This window comes from Haliotis cracherodii, unplaced genomic scaffold (assembly GCF_022045235.1).
Source record: "Haliotis cracherodii isolate W230 unplaced genomic scaffold, xgHalCrac1.p SCAF_1, whole genome shotgun sequence".
NCBI classification, from domain to species: domain Eukaryota; kingdom Metazoa; phylum Mollusca; class Gastropoda; order Lepetellida; family Haliotidae; genus Haliotis; species Haliotis cracherodii.
The window spans coordinates 7,015,894-7,042,540 of record NW_027266264.1 but is presented as its reverse complement, the minus strand read 5'-3'; the positions used below and the strand labels follow the sequence as shown (position 1 = coordinate 7,042,540).

The 26,647-nt window shown below is 36.9% G+C and overlaps 1 protein-coding gene and 1 long non-coding RNA gene across 8 annotated transcripts in view; one reads left to right on the top strand and one right to left on the bottom strand.

Moving 5' to 3' along the window:
* LOC139471859 (zwei Ig domain protein zig-8-like) overlaps nucleotides 1–26,647 on the bottom strand; it is a 226,820-nt gene that overhangs the window by 91,018 nt on the left and 109,155 nt on the right. The window lies entirely within an intron of this gene.
* Nucleotides 6,181–7,382, top strand: LOC139459320 (uncharacterized). Of its 2 annotated transcripts, none has more exons than XR_011652690.1 (3): nucleotides 6,181–6,196; nucleotides 6,677–6,767; nucleotides 7,271–7,382. It is a non-coding gene; the product is annotated as an uncharacterized lncRNA (long non-coding RNA). The 2 variants fall into 2 exon arrangements; XR_011652689.1 differs by lacking the exon at nucleotides 6,181–6,196 and adding an exon at nucleotides 6,381–6,450.

The window sequence follows — 26,647 nt, the reverse complement described above, 5'->3', positions numbered from 1 at the left end:
TTGTTATACACTCTGATAAAATTAATCTATTTACGTGAAATAAGTGTTTTCACAACACATTCATAATTACGAAACACTACAAGTTACTTTGGAGTGTTTAAAGGTCATATAATTATTCATTCTTGTCACTGGTAAGAGTATGTGAATCTTAGGGTTTGTGTGATGGTGTGGATTTCTGTTGTTTGGGTATGTGTGTTGTTTGGGTATGTGTGATGTGTGATGTCTAGGGTATGTGTGATGTGTGGGTATGTGTGATGTCTAGGGTATGTGTGATGTGTAGTGTATGTGTGATGTGTAGGGTATGTGTGATGTCTAGGGTATGTGTGATGTGTAGTGATGTCATGGTGATGTAGGGTATGTGTGATGTGTGGGTATGTGTGATGTGTTGGTATGTCATGGTGATGTGTAGGGTATGTGTGATGTGTGGGTATGTGTGATGTCTAGGGTATGTGTGATGTGTAGTGTATGTGTGATGTGTGGGTATGTGTGATGTCTAGGGTATGTGTGGTGTGTAGTGTATGTGTGATGTCTAGGGTATGTGTGATGTGTAGTGTATGTGTGGTGTCTGGGTATGTGTGATGTCTAGGGTATGTGTGATGTGTAGTGTATGTGTGATGTGTGGGTATGTGTGATGTGTAGGGTATGTATGTGTGATGTGTAGTGTATGTGTGATGTAGGGTATGTGTGATGTCTAGGGTATGTGTGATGTGTAGGGTATGTGTGATGTGTAGTGATGTCATGGTGATGTAGGGTATGTGTGATGTGAAGTGTATGTGTGATGTGTAGGGTATGTGTGATGTGTAGTGATGTCATGGTGATGTAGGGTATGTGTGATGTGTTGGGTATGTGTGATGTGTTGGTATGTCATGGTGATGTAGTCTACGTGTGATGTGTGGGTCTGTGTGATGTGTAGGGTATGTCATGGTGATGTAGGCTATGTGTGATGTGTAGTGTATGTCACGGTGATGTTGGGTATGTGTGATGTGTAGGGTATGTCATGGTGATGTAGGCTATGTGTGATAAGTAGGGTATGTCATGGTGATGTATGGTATGTGCGGGGCATGTGTTATGGTTTGGGTATGTGAAAATAGGGCCACTGACTCCATAGCTCACCTCACATTTACAAAGTACATGTAGTCATATCCTTATTGTTAGGGTAAAAAGTGTAATAGCATTTGAGCTAAAACTTGACAATGTGATTTAAGGACACATCAATAATAACTCCAAATGACAAATGCTTTAATGAACAATATCTTCCTGATGAGTCAACATGGATATCATTCATCCACGACCCATCCCTGCACCTCAGTTTTCGAACATTCTAATTCATGCAGTTCATAAAATCATCGCAATTAAAGGATAATTGTGATTGCTAGTTTCCTTCCTTAATCAATTCCATTTCAGCTGGCAGTGTGGACACTGCACGTGTTAAATGACATGCATGGCCTCTCCGTCTCTATAGGCACATGTGACCAATACGTGATGGGGAGAAACACAAGATTGGTTTGTTTTCCTTGCATTATTTCTTTTAGCTTGAATGAAAGGGCAATAACCTTAACCAGCACTAGAGATGGATTTCATGGGGTTAAAGTGGGATTCTATTGTCAAAGCGGCGATGCACAAAGTTTGAATTACCTGCTATGAAGAGCCACAGAGTCTGAATCATCCCAGAACTATCCTTAGTTAATTGAAATACTTTTTTTTTCATAACCTTTTCTTAAACATTTGGAAAGGTGGTATCACTCCTACAGATTATCCTAAGAAGTCAAAGAAAACAGGAAATGTTTCAACCAAACAGCAAGAATTTATGCATAAAAAGTGTATTCATTTCACAAACTGAGGTAAATCAAACAATGTCTGCTGTACTTAATATTCTGCAGGTTCCAAGTAGGCATGTCAGCTGTTGCTATCAGTCCATAGGCATGGTCTGTGACACTGAAACTATGTCACCAGACATGCATACCACTATGTCTTATTGAATGAATCTTCAGAGAATGGATAGTTAGATTTATAGATTTTAATCGATAAATCATTAATAAATTCTGTTATCATTTGGTGTCAGTTGTATTGACATGTTTTGCTATGTAAGAACAACATATGCAGAGGAAAACAAAATCCTAAAACATTTCCCTTAATACTGTGAAGGATGTTACAGAGAAGGATATTATTATTATTATCATCATCATCATTATTATTATTATTAAAAAATAGTCCATTTATATGGCACTGTACTCCATGCATAAAAGCAATTGCTCTAAGCGCTTAGACATTTATTACCCCGGTCAAAGGATCAGTGTTTACAACAATCATTCTCAGCTCCCTGAAGAGTATACAACCCAAGCTGCCTGTTAGGTGCTAGAAGGTTAACAACCACATTGCCATGTCATCCTACTGGGTACCTACCCTTACAAAAAAAAAACCCAGAAAAGATGTACCCGAGACCGCCCCGAGACCGTCCCGATGCATCTTTTGAGGGATTTTAGCCAATTTTTATGGTCTCGGCTAGCCGAGACTTTGCAGAGACCCATCGAAGACTATTCTGGGGAATAATCAAGTACTTCCCCACAAAGGCATTAACCTACTGATGACGTTTCTAGTGCATCTCCACTAGCAGGGGATGTCTTAGGAGATCTCTTAAGATGTCTCCGATACGTCTTCGCTAGCGAAGACCTTCAAAACAACTTTGCAAAGACTATTCGGAGACTTCCTCAGAAGGGCCATAAAGTAGCTGAAGGTTTGCAAAGATGTATCAGTGCATCCTCGCTAGCGAAGACCCCACAAAGACTTTGTGAGGACTATTCGGAGACTTCCTCATAAGGCAATAAAATAGCTGACTGTTTGCAAGGATGTATTGAGTGCATTCTCACTAACGAAGACCCCACAAAAACATTTGTGGGGACTTTTCGGAGACTTCTTTACAAATAAACAAAATTGAAAAGATACTGTGGAGTCTTCTTTGCTTGTGGAAATCTTCGAAAGAACTTTGCAAAGACTATTCAGAGACTTCCTCACAAGGCAACTTGATAACCGGTTTGCAATGATGATGTGAATACATCCTCACTAGCCAAAACTATATTGTAAGTATATATCTTTCAAAGACTTCCTTTCAATTGATACAGATCAATACATTGAGCTTTAGTCAAGATCTCGGAAAACTAGGCCCCTTGCTTGGAAGAGATGACATGATCATTATTATTTATTTTGATTTTTCTTTAAGGATAATACTAAAGCTCTTTATCTAAAACATTCACATGCAATGAATTAGAAATCCTATATATGTCAGCAAGGACATTAATAATTAAATACCCAACACAATTAATGCTCCGAGGTATATTTCTATTAAATACAGTTAAAACAAATGCAGGAATTATCAGTATGCAATAATCAGAAAAAAAGAAAGAAATGTACAATATATTCATAAATTCCAATCAGAAAGTAACAGTGTCCGTGTTCCATATAACAGTCTCCTCAGAAAAAGGTATATAAGAAAAGGCAACATAAAGTAATATTACTTGTAGACATAGTGTCTGATTTGTGGCTCAAGATATACATAACAGGGATCGAAATTAAATTTATTTCAAGTTTGCCAATGGGCACAATTATGCCAAATTAAGAGTGCCATTACATTTTTAGGGGTGCCAGGAAATACATGATTGGCTGTTTTAATGGTTATAATCATAATTCAAATACAAGTCAAGTGACTGTCAAAGTGTTTATTCAAGTTAAATTATACTTAGAATGAATGATCAATCAGAAAATTCAAACACATCACTTAAGTTACTCATTGTCTTTGCACCTTAGTAAGTACTGCAATACCAGTTATAATAGTCTCAGGATTTATGAGCTTCTGTTCACAACTGGTATATTTTAATTGTAGCTGTTCTGTGTCCATTGGGTGTGGTCCCTCTTCACCCCACCACCCCCCACCAATGAAAGTTATGTTTATCACATTATTTAAATGATGCATTTACAACTAAATTAAGTGTGTTGTAAATAAAAATAATCCAAGCTAACACATTCATAACGTCCAGAATAAGGACAGGGGAAACAACAATTTGACGATTTTCAGAACTTAGATCTACCAAAGACGTATATATACGTCCGTGGATCTACCTATTTATTGTTGTTGTTATTTTTCATATTTATTGTATACGTAGATATAGACTCTAATCGGAAAATTATTTTCAAAAGAATTATTAATAATATCTGTCATCATTTTCCCGATGACAGTGGCTGTCCGATCTGTAGCATGAAGAAATATCTCCGTTTTCGAAGCTTCACATGAATAACACGTACCATGTGACACACCATTATCTTCAACGTTTATTTTGTCATCTACACGATAGTCAACTCGCCTTGAGTATTTACATTACTATAACATGCTATTTTATTGGTTTCTGGTGACGCTTTCTTGCCGAAATCTGCTATAAGATTCGTGATTGGTCAAATTGAGCACGTGACCTTATACAACCAATTACAGCAACGGCACTCGTGTATATCAGACTTCGACGAAAGGTTTTTGTTAAATCGTGTTGTTCTGAACGTTTTAAGCAGGAAATCGCGATCTATTTTAAAAATATGAAACTTCGTGGATGTATCGTGCCAGGTTACGAGCTGAGACAAAGATTTTTCTTGCATATATTTGGCATTAAACATTGTGGAGAAATCGAGGCGATAAAACTATTAAAAGCCGCAATGCCATTTGACTCGCATCACACGCGATCGCACGAAAAGATGGAAATGATAACTTATATCTAAGTTTGACAACTTTTAGACAGATAAATAATTTTGTTGATTTCATTTATTACTTTGTAAAATATAATCTAAAGATTTGATTGACACGTTTTCATTTTGCTCTTTGACTTGTTCGATGTGGACCCATTGTCAAAGTGTGTGTCGGAGAATTCTATTTTCAATAACATTGCGGGAAATAGATCTAGTGAATAATATTTTAATCTATCGATAAAAAATAATAATTTGAAAGAGAAGCAAAAACTGAAAAAGAAAGTCACCAAACCTTCATCGAGATAGAATCTACGCCGACTCTGAGTTCAGCAAGGATGACAACGTATGTTCCTGAACAAACGGTAGGTACACTTTAGATCTGTTTGTGTTACATAAATGTATTTTTAAAATATAGCCCTCTATATTGTCTCCATAACAATTATGTTAAATAATCCACCGAAACGACCCCCGATCCAAACCAATTCTCACTTAGATATTGAACTTAGTTTTAGCATTCGCTGAAAGAGAAATCTTTTTTCAAGCTCAATTTATAAATCGTAAATTTATGTTCTAATTTGGAACCTCAAACTGATCTAATTTGGGACTATTTATGAAAAATAATAGGCGCAGATGTAATTTTGTAATATTGCGCAGGCCTTTCAGATTTTATGTTTCGATCACATCGTGGTTCTCCGTAAAATTTACGGAGAGCACCGATGTGGGACTGAGATAAAAAAGTATTTCTTCAAAACAAATTATGTATCTGGTCACTGAAATGTGAAATATGATCGCAGACTGTAGTTATAAGTTTATAAAATTATTGAATTAATAGAAAACAAATTATATATTTGTATTATGTTAAACTCTATTTATCTTAAGTTGTATTTGAAATTAAAACTTAGTTTTTTTTACAAACAAATGTCCATTGTTGTATGGTAATTAGTACGGAAATGGCCGCCATTTTGTAACCTGCTGTTTTATAACGAGGATGTTGGTTGATATTTTTTTAAGAACTCGTAAGTAAGGGAAACTCATGTTTTGTAACGTTTGTTTGAAATAGATATATGTTCCCAGTAAATGTTGTGGACTTATCGTTTTCCCCGTCGACATGCTCCATCGCCATCGCGGTATAGATCCTGAATTACGTTTTGGACTGGCACCAGGTTGTTGAAATTTTGGCAAAGTTGCCTGTGTGAACTTTGTTTTGTGACCAACAATACCCGTCTTTTAGTTTTAGGTTATTAATGAATGCAACTTGATTTTACAGCCCCCTTCCTTGTGGTGATTTTTGAAGACAAAAAAGGAACGATACTTCATAGGAAGACGTGAACTCCTGCTGATGTGCCTGTTTCATGAGAAGGGATCAAGGAAAAGAAGCCAGTTGCTGCCTGGTGGCCAGCAACTTGGTGTTTTTAGCATGCTACCGACACCGATGTGGTACGCGAAGGTCAGTATCTTTGTTAAGTGTCAGGTAAATTTCATTTCAGGTTAATGGAACTGTAACTAAATAAGTTATGAAACTAAAGGTTTAATTTTTATAATTTAATATCAGAATCATAGTGAGGAATCAATAGGTTTTACAATCTAAATATCCTTCCTGTGTTTAACTTTTGAGCCAATATGAGTACTTGTAAATGTCAAAACCATTTTTTACATTTTTCTAGAACACAATGACATTTGAATGTGTAATGCTTTGGTCAACTTACATGGACATATCAATATTAAGTTAATATCTAATCACAAGATGTTAACTAATTGACATCATTTAAAATCTAGTTTTGGTACAAGTGGTAAGTTTTGTAACTTTCAAGTCATCATACATTTGGACTGGAACCATTTCACCTGAGTGCAATTTTAATGCTCTTATCTTGTTTGCAATTTATTTTTACTGTATCATGAATTATGAAGCTTTGATTTATCATCCAGTGTAACATGTTATTTTTTTCATCAGTTCTGAAACCGGCAAAGAAAAAACAACTGGAACTTTGTGGTGAGCAAGAAGATCTGCACGCTTAGGAATGCCTTCAAGTGAATGAGCCATGGTTTGTTTCTTTGACCATAACATCAGTAATTTTGTAGCCCCCAAAAAGTAATTTTTGTAATAGTTTTTAATGAGTCTCCTTGACGTCTGGGGGCGGTCGGGTAGCTTAGTGGTTAAAGCGTTCGCTCGTCACGCCGAAGACCCGGGTTCGATTCCCGACATGGGTACAATGTGTGAAGCTCATATCTGGTGTCCCCCGCCATGATATTGCTGGAATATTGCTAAAAGCTGCGTAAAACCATACTCACTCACTCACTCCATGACGTCTGACATAAAGTAATTAGTTTATGGCACTGATTGGGGCTGTCCGGTAGCCTAGTGGTTAAAGATGGTTCGTCACGCCAAAGACCCGGGTTCAATTCCCGACATGGGTACATTGTGTGAAGCCCATTTCTGGTGTCCCCCGCCGTGATATTGCTGGAACATTGTGCAAAAGCGGCGTAAAACCATACTCTCTCACTCATTTATGTCACTGATATACAATAACATTTGATCCCATTTCAGCCTCTTGAAGGACAGCTTCCATGACGACCCCTGCCAGGACGAGGATGACTTCCACTTTCATATGATGACTTCCACTTTCATATGATGACTTCCACTTTCATATGATGACTTCCACTTTCATATGATGGCTACCATATAATGATATCTTCTGTTGATGATGTCCGCCTCTGGCTACTGGTTATTGCTGTTATTACTCCAAATAAAGAGAATACTATACAACTTCGTTATCTCATTTTTGACAGTACAGGTTTGGCAAGGATGTTTCACAGACACTTCTGGGATGCTGTTGAAAGACTAGATTATGATGTAAGCACATCTTTTGTATTACTGAAAATGATGGAAAGGTAAAATGTCTCTGAAACATCTTTGTTATGGAGACTTCCTTAGAACTTTGCCGGGATGGTTTAAAGCATGTTAAATTACCCATGACAGGTTTGTGAAGACACTTCAGAGACTTCCTTGCAAGTGTTGTGGGGATGCTTCAGAAGCATCTTTGATTGCATAACACAAGTTTGTGGGGACTTACCAGGGACTTCCTCAGAAGGTTTCCCGGGATGGTTCAAAGCATATTTAATTACCCCTGATAGGTTTGCAAAGATGCTTCGGAGACTTCCTTGCAAGTTTTGCTGGGATGCTTCAGAAACATCTTTGATTACCTAATAATAGTTTGTGGAGACTATTCGGGGACTATTCGGGGACTTCCTAAGAAGGTTTCCTGGGATGGTTCAAAGCATATTTAATTACCCCTGATAGGTTTGCGAAGATGCTTCGGAGACTTCCTTGCAAGTTTTGCTGGGATGCTTCAGAAACATCTTTGATTACCTAATAATAGTTTGTGGAGACTATTCGGGGACTTTCTTAGAAGGTTTCCCGGGATGGTTCAAAGCATATTTAATTACCCCTGATAGGTTTGCGAAGATGCTTCGGAGACTTCCTTGCAAGTGTTGTGGGGATGCATTAGAAACATCTTTGATTATGTCACACACGTTTGTGGAGAATAATCAGGGACTTCCTAAGTGGGTTTGCCGAGATGGTTCAAAGCATATTTAATTAGCCATATAAGGTTAATTCTGAGGAAGTATCGGAGACTACTTCAGTAGGTACTGTGAGGAAGTCTTGGATACTTCTCAGCAAGCTGCAAGTTGGAGTAGTTTGCCGAGATGGTGTGGAGACATTTGCCGGGAATATCTAGAGACTTCCTTAAGACCCTGTGGAGAAGGTAAAAATGTGCCTTGCGGGGAATGATTAAGGCGGTCTCGGATGCATCTTTTCTGGCCTTTTTTTTTTGTAAGGGTATTCACTGCTGGGTGAACAGAGGCACAATTCAAACAAAGCCACTTGCACAAGGAGACACAACATGTGTTATATGTGCTTCAGTGTGGGGCAGGACCGAAGCCCTAGATTTTTCTTGGTAACAAATTCCGGTTCATCAAGCTTTTAAAGGGCCAAGACATGAACGGTTCTGGGTGATTTGAAATGATGCATGAACTATTTCCGAGTGTGACATCACACCTTTAGTTCATGCACAATTCAATTTTAATATGAAAACAATAGAGGTCCACAAAGCTAAGCAAATGATCCCAGCGCTGCACTGAATAACTTGCTTCAGTCATGTCTTTATTTGAGGCAAATTGAAGAAGCGTATGTGTTTTTCTTTCAGGTGAGTTACAAAATACTAACTGCAAGATTGATTGGATTAGAAGCCAGTGTCTATCAAAGCCTAGATCACAACATACATGCCTCAGTTGTATGAAGTCAGTGATGGTGCAGAACACTTACACTCCGATCCAGAGTTCATGCAGCCAGCCAATACTATTACCTCTGCCACATCATCACATCTTACACAGTCAATGTATGATATTGCCTATGTTTTTCATCAGTTTAACATTCATTGAGAAAATCCCCAAACGTAAAGAACTCTTTCCATATCTGTATAATTGTGCAAAACTATATGTAGAGAGCTTTGATTAAGCCACTCTGTTCTTATTTCAGAAAAGGTGCAGCTGTGCACAAACAAAGACACGGTGTGGTCACTGGAGAGGAAACTTATCTTGTGAAATAAGGCAAGCTCAGGGGTTATCATATATTGTTTGCAAACAATGCTTCAGAATGATTGACGTACTGCTGGCCCTTTCAGGATAGGATTTTATGGTTGCTGCTTACACTGGGTTGGTTCTTAGATGTTCTTTATTCATAGTAAGAATAGCTACATAATTAGGATTGACATATTATGTTTACTTTTAACAAAATAAGTACATGTACTATAATTTTCAGTTCCATCCCTTGATTGTCTGGTTTGATTACAGACTGCTGTTGCATGGCAGAAGTACTGCTGTGCAGCATCAGTTAACAAACAAACATGTCCATTTTGAACACAAATTGTTTGTGCATCAGTTGCTTTCCTTGGACAGGACATGCTTACCCTATTCACAAACACCTGGTTTCATCAATGATTTTCAGTGATCCATTCATGTTACTGTCATCACCATTTTGCCTTTTACACTACAATTGATTCTGTTTCAGAAGATAATCGACACTGTTTTTTCTACATGCTTTATTATAAAGTTAATTAAAATGCTAGCTTCAAACAGCTTGTGTACATATATTGCAGCATATTTTCACACAGCATAAGAATATTAACAACACATATTGATCATTTTTTTACGGCCATTGACAAAATATTAAAAAAACATCTGAAAGTACAAGCATAAAAATCAATTCCCTCATTTGAAAATTGAGACAAACAATCCATAGCCAGTTATAACACAACACGTGTCACCATTCCTTTGTCATCCATATTTATGACAAAAGATTGAACTGCAACACTGTCTCTGAACTGACAATGCGAAAAGTCTATCTGATGATTTATTGATTCTATTATCAAATATTTACAATGATGACTACAGGTGACAATGCATATTACAGGATTAATTCAAAACCATCACTAAGACCTCACACGGGACATGCAGAGGCATAGGTGATGACTAATGGGATAAGGTGGTCTTGTTATCTGACTTGTATGATGCATGTCATTGTAATCCAAATGCCAAGATTGGTTCTCATGATGTCAATCATTGGATTTCCTGGTCCAAACCTGATTACTTACAGACTGCCATAATATAGATGGAATGAATAATGCTGAGTGTGGCATCATACAACGAACACACAAACACATACACAGATAAAGGGGCAGCTTAAACTCATAAGGCCATGTGGACGAACAGAAAACCAAAAATCAAGTAAAAAGTTGGCTTTGTGACCTACATACAAGCAAAACAAAACAAAATAAAAACCATGAAACATACACACAAGTCACTTATTCCAAGCTCGCAATATGGCTCCAGCATATATATTTTCACTCTTTGAGTACCCATTTACCTCTAAGTGACATTCAAATTTCTCTTTTCTACAGCAATCAAGCACCAATGGAAATGCATGCAGCCATCCCTTTTCTGCCTCATTTAGCCCCATGATTTCTGCTTCTTGGCCAGCATTGTGCCTGACTTCCCCCACAACCTCCCCAAGCATCCCAAACGATTCTCCCCATACAAACATCTTTGCTATTATTCAATAACCAAAACACCTCAAGGAATGTACAGTTGAGAAGAATATGGCAGAGGTATATTGGTCCAGACAGCTTGCATCGCTTACACAAATTTACAAATAAGACCCATCGTTAAAAGTGGGACAGCCCTGACATTATTCAACATTTAAGCACATAGACACCTCCCTTAAAAGTCCATGTTAAACCAGCTGGAAGGATTTTCTTTGCTTGAATAAATTTTGTTACACCTCTTTCAAAGAGCTCATGTTGCACTTCATCATTAAACATTCATCAGTGACGATGTTGATTTATCGCTCAAATGGGTTCTCCTAACGCTGCTGTCATATCTCCAGATGAAAGAACATGGAAACTTTAAAAAGTTGATTTCAAAGGTTTGACAAATCCTCAAATAAAGAAAGTGAGAATTGTTTATGTGACATCATTCAAGGTAAAGGTCAGCATCATTTACAAGTATGTAATATTTTGCATCAAACATTTAAGATTTGTGCAGAAACTTTCATGGAACACCTGCTTATTCACACCAGTAAGGGGGTTTGAATAATCTGCAAAGTAACAATAGTTTGTATGCATGTTTTAGCCCAACAACACACCACACTTACCAGCTGTGACAAATTCTCAGGTTCACCAAGCAGGCTCAGTGCCATGAGAATTCAATTATATTCTCTCAAACTCACAAGCAATATGATATGTTTCTAAGAGCTTAAGTGTAAATTTTGGATTCTATTATGATGTATGTTAATAGGATTTGGCCTTACACAACACAGTACAAGCCTTTGCCGTCAAGTATCTGGTATCGTATGATATCTCAAATTCTATTATCTGACGACATCGAACTGGTCATGTTGGATGTCACTGAATATAATTTCTAATTACATGTAAGATATATGAAATATAATAGATCTGGAGACTACTTCAATTCTGTTTGTGAATTACAATCATACAAGCATTAATCAATTTAAACATCAATCGCCTAAAGGATAAACCATTCGGAGGGAGGAGGGCCTGGGATTTGGTCTGGAGACATTTCTTCAACTACTTCTGCAAAAATAGATAAATTTTCTAATTAAGACTATGACTAAAAACACCCTTCTTGTGGAAGACAATCTATTTTATTTCGACAGTCTGATGCATGACATTTTTTTCATGCATTTTGGTAATCCCCAGTAAGCCCCAGTGTTCAGTGACTCAATTCATTAACATATCCTATTACAAAACATACTTACATTCTTCCACTTCTTGAAATGGAGCTAAAATTCTTTTTAAAACATGTTTTCCACATGGTTCACAACTAACTACTTTGCACCTATCAGTGACAGGCTTCCACATGAATTATCTTTGAAGATAATATCAATTTAGGACAAAAACATTAAATGTATAGTGTAACATGTAGAGCATAAGTCATCTGTCAAATCTAACATTACCAAATGGCTTGACTCCATCAACTCGTGTTCCACAGCAGAATTGGGTATGGTACATTTCACCCCAGCCCACAAGACCCCTGTGATACATTACAGCATTGATTCAACCTTCCATCACAGCACAGACACGGAGTAGCTTTTGAAGCCGATAGTGTTTTCCTTGTTGCTTATTCATGCAGCACCATCATACTGGCAATTTCACAAGCTGATAATGTTTAACATCGAATTAGCACAGCCAAATACTCTGAGTGTGTGGATCCCTCCCTCCCTTCCCAGCAATCACAGCTGCTGCCACATGTCTTTCTGTGTCTCGGAACTAAATACTGTAGTCATCAAACTTATCTTTATGTTGATGCGTTTAATTGAGGGCGGTTCTGGTTAATTTTTTTATATGCATATCCGAGGTTTGTACAGGAACATCCACACTACATGCACATTGAGATCATATACTTTAATAAGTAGACAGATTCAACTCTCTGGGGAAAGCAGAATCTTAATAGACTTTTCTACACCATAAAGAACAGCAACCATTATACTTATATTCAAACTATTAAGATCACCAAATGTCTGAGTATTGTAGTAGCTGATTAATGTGAACTGCACAAAATCATTCACCAAAGTACCAAGTTACATGTATCCTGAACGTTTTGTTTGTTGTGTAACGCCGCATCCAGCAATATTCCAGCTATATGAAGGTGGTCTGTAAATAATCAAGTCTGAACCAGACAATCCAGTGATTGACATCATGAGCATCGATCCATGCAATTGTGCCTATGACATGCATCAACCAGGTCAGCAAGCCTGACCACCCGATCCTGTTAGTATGGGTTGCTGAAGACCTATTCTATCCCGGATCTTCACGGGTCCTATCCTGAACGTAATCAGTAACACAAAATGCATTTCCACAGATGAAGCCATATCAATAACATGTTCATTTGTGTGTATTCAAATGTGGCCAGGACAATATGAGCTAAAGAGTGAGTGAGTGAGTGAGTGAGTGAGTGAGTGAGTGAGTGAGTGAGTGAGTGAGAGTGGTTTTACACAGATAACAGTTATATTTCAGCTATGTCATGGTGTTCTGTTTATAGTAGAGTCCACTCCACAATGGGTACAATTAAACACAATCAGCTGGATACAAAGAGCAACCATCTGACCTTCATTATAGTTAACTCTTACAAGCCGAGAGTGGTCAACAGTGTAATAAGATGTTTGTTTTATGCAGTCCACACTGCTTGTTATAGACATGAGACACACTGAACAATATTTAAGGTCACCATGCTCTATCTGTTTAACTTGCTGACGACAGAGGCTAATCTCAATAAATCAATCACCTGCCCATGTTCATGTTCTAAAATACAAAATCACAGAAGGAATGTATGAGGATTAAATGTTCAGAATTGTCAAGACATCATAAGAACTGTCTCGATAATATAAGTACACCTTGTACAGATGCTAATACCTACCAAGTATAAGGTGATATTAACAGCATGCCATAAGTTTACAACTTACAAACTTCCTGATTAGTCCTTACATTAAAAATCATGATGGTTACACAACAAAACAAATATTTTCCTTGATCTCCAAAGTACAACAAATATGTATAGATTTGCATGTCTGTGCATTTCATACATTATATTCACGCAACAATCAAAGTCAATTCCATTACTGGATATTCTACTTGTAACACATGTACAGTTTCTGCCATCACTACAGAACACAAACACGACGTCACACAATACCATAGTATACATTCTTATATCTATCAAATAGGGACTTCCTATATGGTTTATCCATTATAGACCATCTGATGGCTCTGAACTCCAGATTTTACCACATGCCTCAATTCCAAGCAACAACATCGACAAGTTCCTGTGCATTTCATTCCAGCTGTCTACACCAAGTTGCCTTGAATCCACAGATTGCAGCATATCACAGAACAAGACAAACAATGCCCAAGTCAACATTAAACATCTTTTATCATGCCCCAGTCTGCTAAACACCACAAGCACTCAGTGTTATTTATTCACTGTCATCCTACCCACCAAGATATCCGTACAAAACTTAATAAAGTCAAAAGCTGCTTGACATGATAAAGGACAATTTGAACCTGCAAATTTTTTTATTTTCGGATTTGGTAGGATGTGTAAGGTATGTTGGATCCCTGGGCAGTGTCTGCAGTGGAGTAACAGCTCTTTAACAAACGCTGAGTGTGCTTGACTTATCTTGAGCAAATAGATACAAGCCGCCAGTACTCCCTTCCCTCAACTGACAATTGACAGTCAACACAAATCTCTATAGGGTCATATGTTCACCACTACTAGGCTAAACCATTCTGGGATACATACACCTATAACATCACTAAAACTTGCATTGTAAAACTTGCAAAACTTGGTTGTAGAAAAAAGGAATAATTAATTCTCATATTTACATTAGGACAAAAAATATGTTTGATTTTGTCATATAACGAGTGTTTGATTGTTGTTTTATGTCACCATTGGCAATATGTTTTATCAGAAATAAATCATATCTGTATCATGAACATCAACAAATCCACTACGGTCATTATAAAGAAACTGATCCTTCTTTGGACAGCTTCAGTCTTTCAAATGTGACCAAATTTGGTTGAGGTTAAAAGCCATCAATGAGAGATCATGCTCAATACCATTTCCTGGTTCTTGTTCAGTGAAAGATTAATTGTACAAATAATCATGAAGCCCAGGAATGAATCAATATCTTTCTCCCTTGACATAAAAGTTCAACAATCCATCAGCAAAAACATTTTCATCTTTTGAATATGCAAAAATACACACCTCTGTCCAAGTAAAGATTTCGCAAATGTGTGGCTACTGAAGTTGCCTGTGTGACCTAAATGTACTGGAGAATCGCTTGTTAGCTTGATCTCATAATCCTTAGATGTCTTAGTTAAGAATAATTACATCCCCACCAAACACACCACACAGAGATTTAGACAAAAACAAAACTGTCATTTGATACCATTTCTTGGGCTTTGTCCATTTCTTCATATATGCCGTGAGTTACACATACGATTATTTCTTTGGGGAACATTATATATGGACAAGATTGGTTAAGATGATTCTTTATGTTGGTAAAGTAATACATTACAAAACATCTTGATAAAAGGAAACATGTGATATAACTCAAATGAATTAAATTTCAACTCACTATGCCAACTGAAGTCTAACAGTGAAACTGTTCTCAACTGGTTCTATAAAACCAGTAATGAGTTTATCTCTAAATAAAGTCTCAAGTTAAGAGTTCACAGTTGCCTCATGGGATCTACAAGCAAGTGAAAACCATTCCTTCACAGACTTTTTATAGATTAATAAAGTTAACTACAGAGTTCATTAAATCACATGAAAATATGTTCCAAACACCAATCCTTGGGGAACCAACCTCCTGTCATATTGCAGCTGAATATAGACACCCCACATATATAGGCACAGCTCATAAAAAAGACTATTTTTCAAGATATGTGAGCCAAATTTAATTCACAGCCAAATTATATGATGAATTACAATAGATATACAACAGCAACTCAGGTTCAACTGATGTTTTAGACTCAGATAAATTGCAAAATTTTGGATGAAATATGATTGCATTATTCCTATATAATCAACAGTTCTACTTTTTGAAAATCAATGTCCTATTGGTGCTTAAACATAAATATATAAGACACAAGTGTAGAGCTGCCTGGTTTAAATGAAGGTATGGCATGAGGTCCATATGTATCAATAGGTAATATGTACCAGGTTCATGTAATCCCAAGTGCCTATGTACAAAGATGTGCTATCTTACAAATTCATTCCAGACCAACCTGCCAATGAAGTTCATGGCATCTAGTCCATCTGGTCTCCAATCAATGCTCTCTCGGGAGTGCATGAGCATCATCATATCTTCATAAATCAAGAATTATTCTTATCAAACAGTCGAGCTTAATTAACTCAATGTCTACACAACGTCATAAGCCCTAAACAATGGTTGATGTGGGAATTAAATGGTTCTCAAATTCTGAGTACATACAATAGTTATGAAGGTGTCTTTTTTTTTAAAATAACAAAGTGTGGTCAGTTCTTACATGAACAAAGCATTTCATAATATCTATGGATAACACCTCAGATTTTGCAAACATCACATAATTTTTATCATTATTTTTCGTTTGTGGATAATCGACACTGGTTATTCTCTGGCATTAACATTTTATATTTGTATAAGACACAGACATAAATATACCTTTGTTGATTATTTATTATTTTTAGTAAATGCCTTATCATTTCAGCAACGTATTGTTCACCCACTGGCGTTCCTTTGTTTGAACCAAAACATCTGCTGAAGTAATGTAATGTGTTATGCCTGTGAGTCACATTGTTTCTTTATGAACTTAAAATCTACAATTCTGTCAAACAACTCTAAGCATTAAAGTAAGACAGTAAATGAGTTCTCATTACGGCCACCTGATGTTACAAACATCAGACAGTGAGAAAACAAGTTAAAAGTAAATCTGCCAGATGTACCTGATACAGTTTCAGTCTACTACCTACCCTAATGATAAATGGATAACTAATTAGCTCCAAGAGACAGAGAATGTTTGGCAAACAACCACTTCAAGTACCAAAATCACCTATACTTGACTGAATAGCAAAGTGTTACTCCTTAGGGTTGTTACAGGTCATAGGAGGTACAAGAAGTCCTATTAATACCTAACTATGACACCCTAACAGTAGGAGTGACTTGACAACCAAACCACCTGGCTAACAGGCACTCCATATGGAACGGAATCTTTAACCCACTGCAATTATGGGATAATTATCAAAGAATGAAGTGTTATGCTTCATGCATGGCATGGGGTCATGTCAGTACAGTGAAGGACCTAGCCCACTGCTGTTCCCAAACTGGAGCTCCAGCCCACCCAGACATTATATATAATAACCACCATGTCAGGGAATTATGGCACCATATCATACTCCCAGATAACATTTAATGAGGAACTGAGCTCCCATGTGATAAGAGGCATATCACATGAGCAGATGCCTATCTCAGCAAATTGTTCCTGCCAAACTGAACATTTCAAACTGCCTCTCTGCATGTTGGTGCATCAGGGCTTGTCTGTTTTTGTAACTTGATTCAACTTTGGCACGTGTTTTGGAAACTTGTGAAAAAAGTCAGACACCCGCTTTTCTTCAGTTCTCTGAGAATAGTTCTGCTCCCATTGTTGTATCATAAATATCATATCATTGTGAAAAGAACAAATAATCACTTATTTCAATCAGTTATCAGAAATATTTTGGCAAATTAAAAATATTTATACACATTAGTAAAGCCTATTGATGGCCTACTGTATCAAGGCAACTGCTGTTTATCTTTTTTTTCACTTCCACATAACTACTTCCAATCAAATAAGTGGCACATACCAAAGTCACATAAAGACTCAAGTTGAAGTTTCCAATATTTATTCAGGCAACATGTTCAATTTATGAGATGCTTATCACACTTTAATGCACCAGGTGCAAATTGAAGCATAAAAGTGATCAAACAACAGGAGAGAAATAAATTGGGCTCAGTTCAACACATTAACCTATCTTTAAACATATCAAATAGCCAGTGATATCTCCAGCAGTGAAACTTTATCAGATTTTCTCCTACTAGTTGAATCCAGCTAGCCTACCTGGCTGGTCAGGGATTTATAAGGTTGTAAACAGAGTACCCTTAGCAAGCGATATGGAAAATATTAACTATTTTATTCATTTCCTTTTTATTTTTATTTTCCAATATTCTGAGATATTTTAACTTAACATTCTGTGAAAAAATCTAAACCTGTGAGTATTAAAGCCTTTTTTCTCATTATTGTCCTGTTATCAGTTATATACAAGACACATCTACAAAGCCATAACATTAGTTATAACTATATTAACATGAATTGGGAAATGTTAGTTTCAGCAACGTAGTATATTTATTTTATGGAGAAAGAACAACCTAGAAACGTACACTAAAGCAAGTCTAGCCAGCTCTAGCTAGCTCTATTTCACATGAAATTAGCATAGGGAAATCTTTTTAAATTATTTTTAGAGTCAAGAAGGGTATTGTGTAATATAAGATTTCATAGACTTTCCCATGTTGGTCTTAGGAAATTTTGAATTCTAATTTGTGAAATTTGCCTTACATCAGCCTCTGAGCAAGTCTAAACAAAACCCTACAGTCCAATATGCAGACATGGACACTACTAGTTACTTATTATCTGTTCACTGATCACCTATGCATTAGCACAGGTTGTCTTGAATATTGAAAAACATGTTATTTTTCAGTTATTTACAATTGTTTCCCACAGATATATAGGAAGAAAAGCTCAATCATAAATAAATGTTTTGTATTCCATAATTGACTAAATCTGCATTTAATATAGCAAACATATGTCATTGTATGGTACATTGAATGCAGTTTAAGTTCACATTTGTCATAAAAACGCACTTCAATCATGTTTAATCTTATTTAGTCTCTCCAAAAAGGTCTTGATTTCATAGTTTAACCAAAACCTACTGTGTAAAGCAAATAGAAATATGCATATTTCAATAAAATACAGCTAAATTTAATTTTACCGACATATTGTGTCTGACCAAAGAAACTTCTAAAAACAAATCAAAAGAATAAGTATATACCTTCAATGTGTCTTAAACAAATGTGCAAGCTCACAAATAAGTAAAATAGTACAGAGCGAGTAATTGGTCATCTTTATCTCTCACAGATAACCAATGGGAGCTTCTGAAATCTTCATGGGGCTGAAATGTTCAATAAATTTTGATACGGCAGATAGACACTTGGGTGGGTAAACAATCCCTGAGGATAATTGATATGGCCTTCGTCATAAGATTTATGCAGCTTATCACCTCAGTTTGAAGGATTTTGTCAGTCAGAACCTATTACCATGCTTCTATCTTTGGAGCCAGATTGTTAAGTCCCTTAATTAACTGTGATTCACTATTCAAGACTATATTTGTGATTGCGCCTATACAGAAACTTAGAGTCTTTACATCTGTACACTCCATATTCCAAAACGGAAACTTAGACACAAGCTTAAGTGTTTGCAAAATCAATCGAGACCATCCAATACCTTCAATGGTCCACTGTTATTAAGTTTAATTTCACTCAGGTTAAAAACAACTGGGCAAGACTGAAAAACACTTCTTTGACTTGACCTTAAAAAATATCATTAAGAACATATGTACCTGTAGCAAGTGAAGCAATGTTTGTTCCGGTGTTTAAAAGACCTCCAGGAAATCATAAACATCAAGGAAATTGTGAAAGAAAGCCTGTGCACTATATTACTTGCAACCATAAACGACTTGTTAGAGTGACAATTCCCCCTGTATACCTCCTTTCCTCCAAATGAGCAGAACAGTTGCTGCTTCTTGTACAAAAATCATCCAAATAATGCCAACAGTTTAAAATATCAACAGTTAAATTTAAACATCACTTGGAGCAGATGAGGTTCTTCAACAAATCAAGAGGCTAAACCCAACAGTTCGTTTTCTTCTACACAAACTACAACGGAAACAGGAACCACTTGGCAAGGATGTAGCCAAATCCTTGCCAACCATGGATCAATTATCAGCCTGTCCAATTATTGTACAGAATGTATACCACCCAGTTGTTTCAAATAAACCACCATGGCCAGAACCATCTCTTCAGTCTTTTTTATACAAGACATGGAATTCTCTAAAATACAAATAACTCTTTATTACTGAGCCACCCTCTTGAAAAGTTAGTAGTTGCCTGCTTGTGTTTGAGATCTCTGGCAGTTGTTCCCCTGTAAGCCAAGAATAGTTCCTGTAGACCATCATCATAATGTGAATTTGATTGATTGTTTGTTGTTTAATGCTTCACTCAGCAATATTCCAGATACATGTAAATAATCCAGTCTGGACCAGGCAATCTAGTGACTGACATCATGAGCTTCAATCTACATAACTGGGATACCATGACATGCATCAACCTAGTAAGCAAGTATGACAACACAATCTCGTTAGTCACCTCTGGGTGACTGAGGACTAATTCTAACCCAGATCTTTACCTGTGAGGTCTTAGTGATGGTTTAGAATTAACTCTGTAATATGCATTGTCACCTGTAGTCATCCCAGTAAATATTTGAGAATAGAATCAATAAATCATCAGATAGATTTTTCGCATTGTCAGTTAAGTGAAAGCGTTATAGTTCAATTTTAAGCCAGTTGAAGACCAATTCTAACCTGGATCTTCTTTATCCATGTGGATATTGTTCACTGCAGTTTTTAATGTTCATAATGATGTCTGTATAATCACTATTAAAGCTGAACATCACTGTTAATCCAAGTACCAGCACTGAACAGCGTCAAACAATGTATCCATGTAGGGAATCAAACAGCATGTTGAGAGAAAGCATTAACCACAGGGCAACCCAATGACCCAATTTTACGTACAATGAGAAACTTCTGAACACCAAAAATATATTTTTATAAACATGTATTTAAAATTCTTGCTAATTTTCTAATAAGTATAACTAAAACATAAAAGATGAAAGTGAAATGAAGACATTTAATATCAAGCAAAGAAACCTGTAAAGATAGTAGCACAAATAGGGTTAATTGTGTCCACAATTAGAGTAACATAAGAACACTAAACAGAAAGGGAAGTGATATGAAATGTAAACAATGTTGCCAATATTTCCATTAACAATCAAGTATTATTTCACTGCAAAAGGCACTTCAGATTGGGACTTCAGTTGAGGTTGAGCCAAAGATGTCTGATTGATCACTGCGGACCTATTGGCTAGTTGTCTGTCAGGATTCCCTACAGAAAATAATCACCTTGTCACCTTTATCCCAAACTAGAAACTCAAGCCGTCTACCCTTTATGAATATTGACCTCCAGTGTTTACACATATTCTTTAGGCTTCTTTCCATTTAGCCTGTCAGTTTTACAAAATCTATAGACTCTGTCTGCTTTTGATATCCATTTCACCAATGCTTTAATTAATCCAAGACTGAAATGACAGCATGCTTGTGACAACCAATATGCCATAAAATAGGTAGTTTCTTGAATTGTGTAGAGACATCACATTGAAGAGTTGTTTCCGTCGGTAGAACCTGTAATAGGCGTTCTTTGCACGCCTTTCAGTTACTCTTGTACATTGTGTGAAAGCGAAAGAAACATTAATTGGGGAAAAAACTCCTTTTCCTTCATTCCAAAACAAGCTTTAATGCATCTCATTATTTCAGAACTGAGTCATGAAATGTTGTTCTATGATGCAGATAGCAATAAACATTATATTTAGCTGTCTCACAAACTTTACCTTTTCATGAGTGGCAGAACTTTTTCTGGCCAAATATTCTATTTTTAATGTAGTTTATTACTGATCTTTGTCAATGAGGTAGACTTCAAGTAGTTCAGACATACAGTCTTATTTTACGTGAGGGAAATGACGTTATTTCGATCTCGTGAAATATCAATTTTATATACTCACTTCTATATATTATTTCATCACTAAACACATAATAATCGAGCTGTATTAATGTGGCCTGGAACCCTGTATAAGGAACCCAATGGATAGGCTGAGAAACAATCACCTCCATCAACGTAGGCTGAGATACAAAATCCCCTCCATCAAGGTAGCCTGAGAAACAATCCCCTCCATCAAGGTAGGCTGAAAAGTAATCCCTTCTATCAAGGTAGGCTGAAAAGTAATCCCTTCTATCAAGGTAGGCTGAGAAACAATCACCTCCTTCAAGATAGGCCGAGAAACAATCCCCTCCATCAAGGTAGGCCAAGAAACAATCCCCTCCATCAAGGTAGCCTGAGAAACAATCCCCTCCATCAAGGTAGGCCAAGAAACAATCCCCTCCATCAAGGTAAGCTGAGAAACAATCCCCTCCATCAAGGTAGGCTGAGAAACAATCCCCTCCATCAAGGGTAGGCTGAGAATCAATTCCCTCCATCAAGGTAGGCCAAGAAACAATCCCCTCCATCAAGGTAGGCTGAGAAACAATCCCCTCCATCAATGTAGGCCGAGAAACAATCCCCTCCATCAAGGTAGGCTGAGGAACAATCCCCTCCATCAAGGTAGGCTGAGAAACAATCCCCTCCATCAAGGTAGGCCGAGAAACAATCCCCTCCATCAAGGTATGATGACACATTCAGCCATAACCCCTGGAGATTAGAATATGTCACCAACCTTTCCTGGTCGTAAGAAGCGACCAAATGGAGTGGTGGTGTCAATTAACAGACATAAAACTTACACAATAAATACAAGATGAGTCAACACATAGAACAAATATTGTTAAGATTCACCATTAGCTTACAACTATATCTAAATGGAAGAGAAATTGAGACAAAGCTTCATACCTTGTTCTTAATCCAGTAGTGATGTGATGTCCGTGATAATCTGAGTAAAGCTGTTCATTCTGTTAGAAAATACTTCCGATCGGTGCAAGATCTTGAGAGACCATCACAATAATAGTAGCAAATATATATATATATACCACCACAGAATTGCTCATAATTCCCCCATCCGATTCGTAACTCTAAGGACTGGGCAAATGCTCTCAACATAACAACGTTCTGCTCTTGGAATCAAAACATGCTTGACGATGTTCTACCATTCCAACTTGCCAACCTGAACTAACCATGGCGTAATGTTTAGTATTTCCACATGATTTCACTTGTGTTCAGTCTGATCACCAGCAGCTGATATCAGCTCTAATAAGCAGAGGTCTCTTGAAACAACAACTGCAGTCACCGTCCTGGTCTGCATTTATGGAGTCCTTTCTTCTTTATGCTCTACACCTACTGGCTGCAAATGTTGACTTAGTACATGTTGAGTGCTTCAGCATATGAAAGTCCTATGGTCTTGAAATAGATGGTTCTATTCAATTGACCTACCCTTGATCTTGTTTTATTGACCAATTGTGCAACTGTCTAATTCAGGAAAAAATAACAGTTATACTTGTCCGGACCAACTTATCCTGTTACCTCCCCTATCACACTACTTTTGTGAAGAACAAAATATTTCCACATATTAAATGTTATTTATACCCAGAAATTCGGTTTCCAGAACTGGATTTCACTAACTGACAATATAATGCACACTATTACTCTCCATTTACTGTACAGCGTCAATGTGTGACAATATTTATTCAGTAGAACATCACACAGCATCAAACAGAGTTCAGACCTCTTTCGTGATTGGATGCTTGCTGTTGACAGGCAGGTGCAATGGGCAGATTTTATTCTTATACATTAGTCTCACTTGAATAAAAAGAATGTACAAGTGGAAATGAGCTGTTTATTCTATATGTTTATTTCATTTAGGAAGAGAAACTGACAATGGTCGGATTACTGAATGATTTACAAATCTAGGAATTCAGTCACCTGGACGATTCATCGAAAAACACAAATGTCCAGATAAGGAGGATTCTCTGCTATAAAGTGTCAGTGCTGGGCATGCTTTCAAACACCAGTTGACATCACTAGTGGAACGTGAAACAGCTAGAAAAATATGTGTGAGATCTTCCACCCCATGCAAAGCACAAAACCATTTTATACCCACAAATATTATTCCAAATACCCCAATCCAACATGATAGATGGCAATATGACCAAAACCCCTGAATCTCCAGTTTTACAAGCATCTGCTAATCCTCTAGTTTGCAGCAGCAGAACTGAATTTGAGCAGCATGTAATACATTAATCAGTTTGCTACAATAATACTTTATACAAGCTAACCCTGTCCAGTGATTTTCTTGTGATAGTTCTTAGTGATCAAAATTCTCCAAAGTTGTCAATTATACCAGATCACATGAAGCAGATCAAACATAAATCAAAGAAATCATGGTCAACTGAAGCAAAAGACTAAAAATGAAAATTACCTCTCCTGCTTCGGTGATCTGCATACAAAATTCCTCCTCTTCTATGGTTGTTGTAAAATTGTTTCAAACCAATGAAACACCAAAATCTACAAGATCAAAATTATCCCGAAACGAGGCACCAAGATTGATACCTTAGTATTTCATGACTACAAAGTTTCATTGAATACTAAACTGTACCAAAACCCACATATCATTTCCACGGATGGAAAGACAGAAGGAACCTTTTCATTATCTCCATCCTACCTTGTGACTATGGATAATAATCTGACAAAAAGCAAAATATGCTAGAAAGAAAAATACAATAAAAACCTATTTCCATCCCATAATTAGATAATTGAATTTTCAGTTAATCTGAGCTATCTTTAAATGCTTTCCACATGTCTACTTTATCAATCCTTGGTTCCAATTGATCATGACATTGTTGTGGAAACTTGCTGTGTTTATTTTAAGTTTACAGAGTAAAAAAGGAAGAATTTATCTCTAAGCTGTAACATTGGTATAACCATTTCAATTAGCACTCCATCTGTCTTTCATCTAATACTTGGTTTCCTATGATCAAAGACTCCATCTGTCCCTGGGATGTGAGCTCTGTACCAACTCAAGGTGCTAAGAAATGGTCTGATAGAAATTTCAGATTGTAATACTAAATATGCCATGCTTTAATAAAACACTAAAACTCACATACTATGGCTATTTGATAGTTCAGATAGGAGATTTCTGGATGCCAGTTTAAAACCTGCAAAGCTAGGTAACTGGTAAAAACACCAGTGGAAATGTTCTGAAATTGTTATGGTTTATCTATGGTTGATTTAGGAGTAATTACTCACAAGGGAATTGTTCTTATTCAGTGATAACAGAACAAGTTTTCTATGATCTACACAAATGACACCTTCATTCCTGTTGGGGGAAAAAATCTTTACTATAGCCATCCCAGGATTTTTTTTATTGATCATATGATCACTAACTTAACTTGCCCATACTGTTGCCTAGCGAAGCATCCCCACACCATGGGGGCACTGTAGCACTGTTCCAAGAATTTGTAAATGTAGTAGCTTATGAAACATATTCAGTCTGGCTGTGGGGTAGCAAAGTGGCTAAAGCATTTGCTTGTCAAGTCCCAGGTTTGATTCCCCACATGCGTACTATGTTTGTGCCCCACTCTTGTAGTCCCCACTGTGATATGGCAAATAATACCCAACTTCTGTTCATGTAACCATGCTCAGTTTTGGGCACCATCGAACAGAAAGTTGGTATGTTAGGGTCTAGACTCGAGAAATCTACAATGTAACTCTATATTTATGTATATTCCTTTATCCCTACACAATAAAAGCCAAATGTGCAAAATTAATTGTGCCGCGAACACAAATGTACTGCAGGTCATGGAAAATCTTGTCCATCAAGCACCAATGTACTGCGGTCATTGAAATTCTTGTGTGGGAAACCCCAAACTGCACTTCAGTAAACTTCTTGTGCAGGAAGCACCAATGTACTGCACATGAGCGACAGTTTTCATGAAGCACCAACTTAATCTAGTTCATGTAAAGTCTTGTGTGTGAAGCACCAATGTACTGAGGTCAGGGAAATTCTTGTGTGTGATTAGCACCAATATGTCAAGTAAAGTCTTTTGTGTGAAGCACCAATGTACTGCGGTCAGGGAAATTCTTGTGTGTGATTAGCACCCATGGGTCAAGTAGTCTTGTGTGTGAAGCACCAATGTACTGCAGTCAGGGAAATTCTTGTGTGTGAAGCACCTCTCTCCTGCAGGTCAGTGCAGATACATCCTGTTACACAAATATTAAATCATTTTAGTTATTAAGATAGTCACTGAGCTAGTTTAATGATAACGGTCTCTAGGCTAATTCCAAGAAGTCTTGCTTCTTTTCAAGACTGTTTTCACCCCCACCGGAACAGTCAGTATGACATTTATGAACTGGACTAATTACGTTTTTCTATCTTTACATGCCAGGAGGTGCTATAATCTTCAGGCATGAAGTCTTTTCCGCAGGCCCTCGTGCTCTTCAACTCAATGCAAGTCTTGTGAGGACGACATTTCCGGCCATGACCATAATATCCTGCTCGTTTCTCAATTGTCAAAAAAAACCTTTTTATCATGATTTCTTAACTTGTTGTTATTAATATCACTAGTTAAAAGTGATTAGATGAGTGTTTATTTAGATCCAACAGAGAGTATTCATAACCAGTGCTAAATATCCACATTCTTCTACTACACATAAAACCTATTTCTGACTATCATGTACAACAATAATGTGCCATGTAGTTTCTATATCATTCATACTCCTTGTGCAGAAATGTAACATGTAACTGTTGCTCAAAGTAAGATGATACACACTTGTTGGAAACAACATATTTTTATAGAGGGTTAGAATCTAAGAGCCTTCAGGTCTGTGAAACATATCTTGTGCATCATGTGGAAGACATAAAGATGATTTACAAGCCTTGCTCCCATGAAAAAGAATCATTGC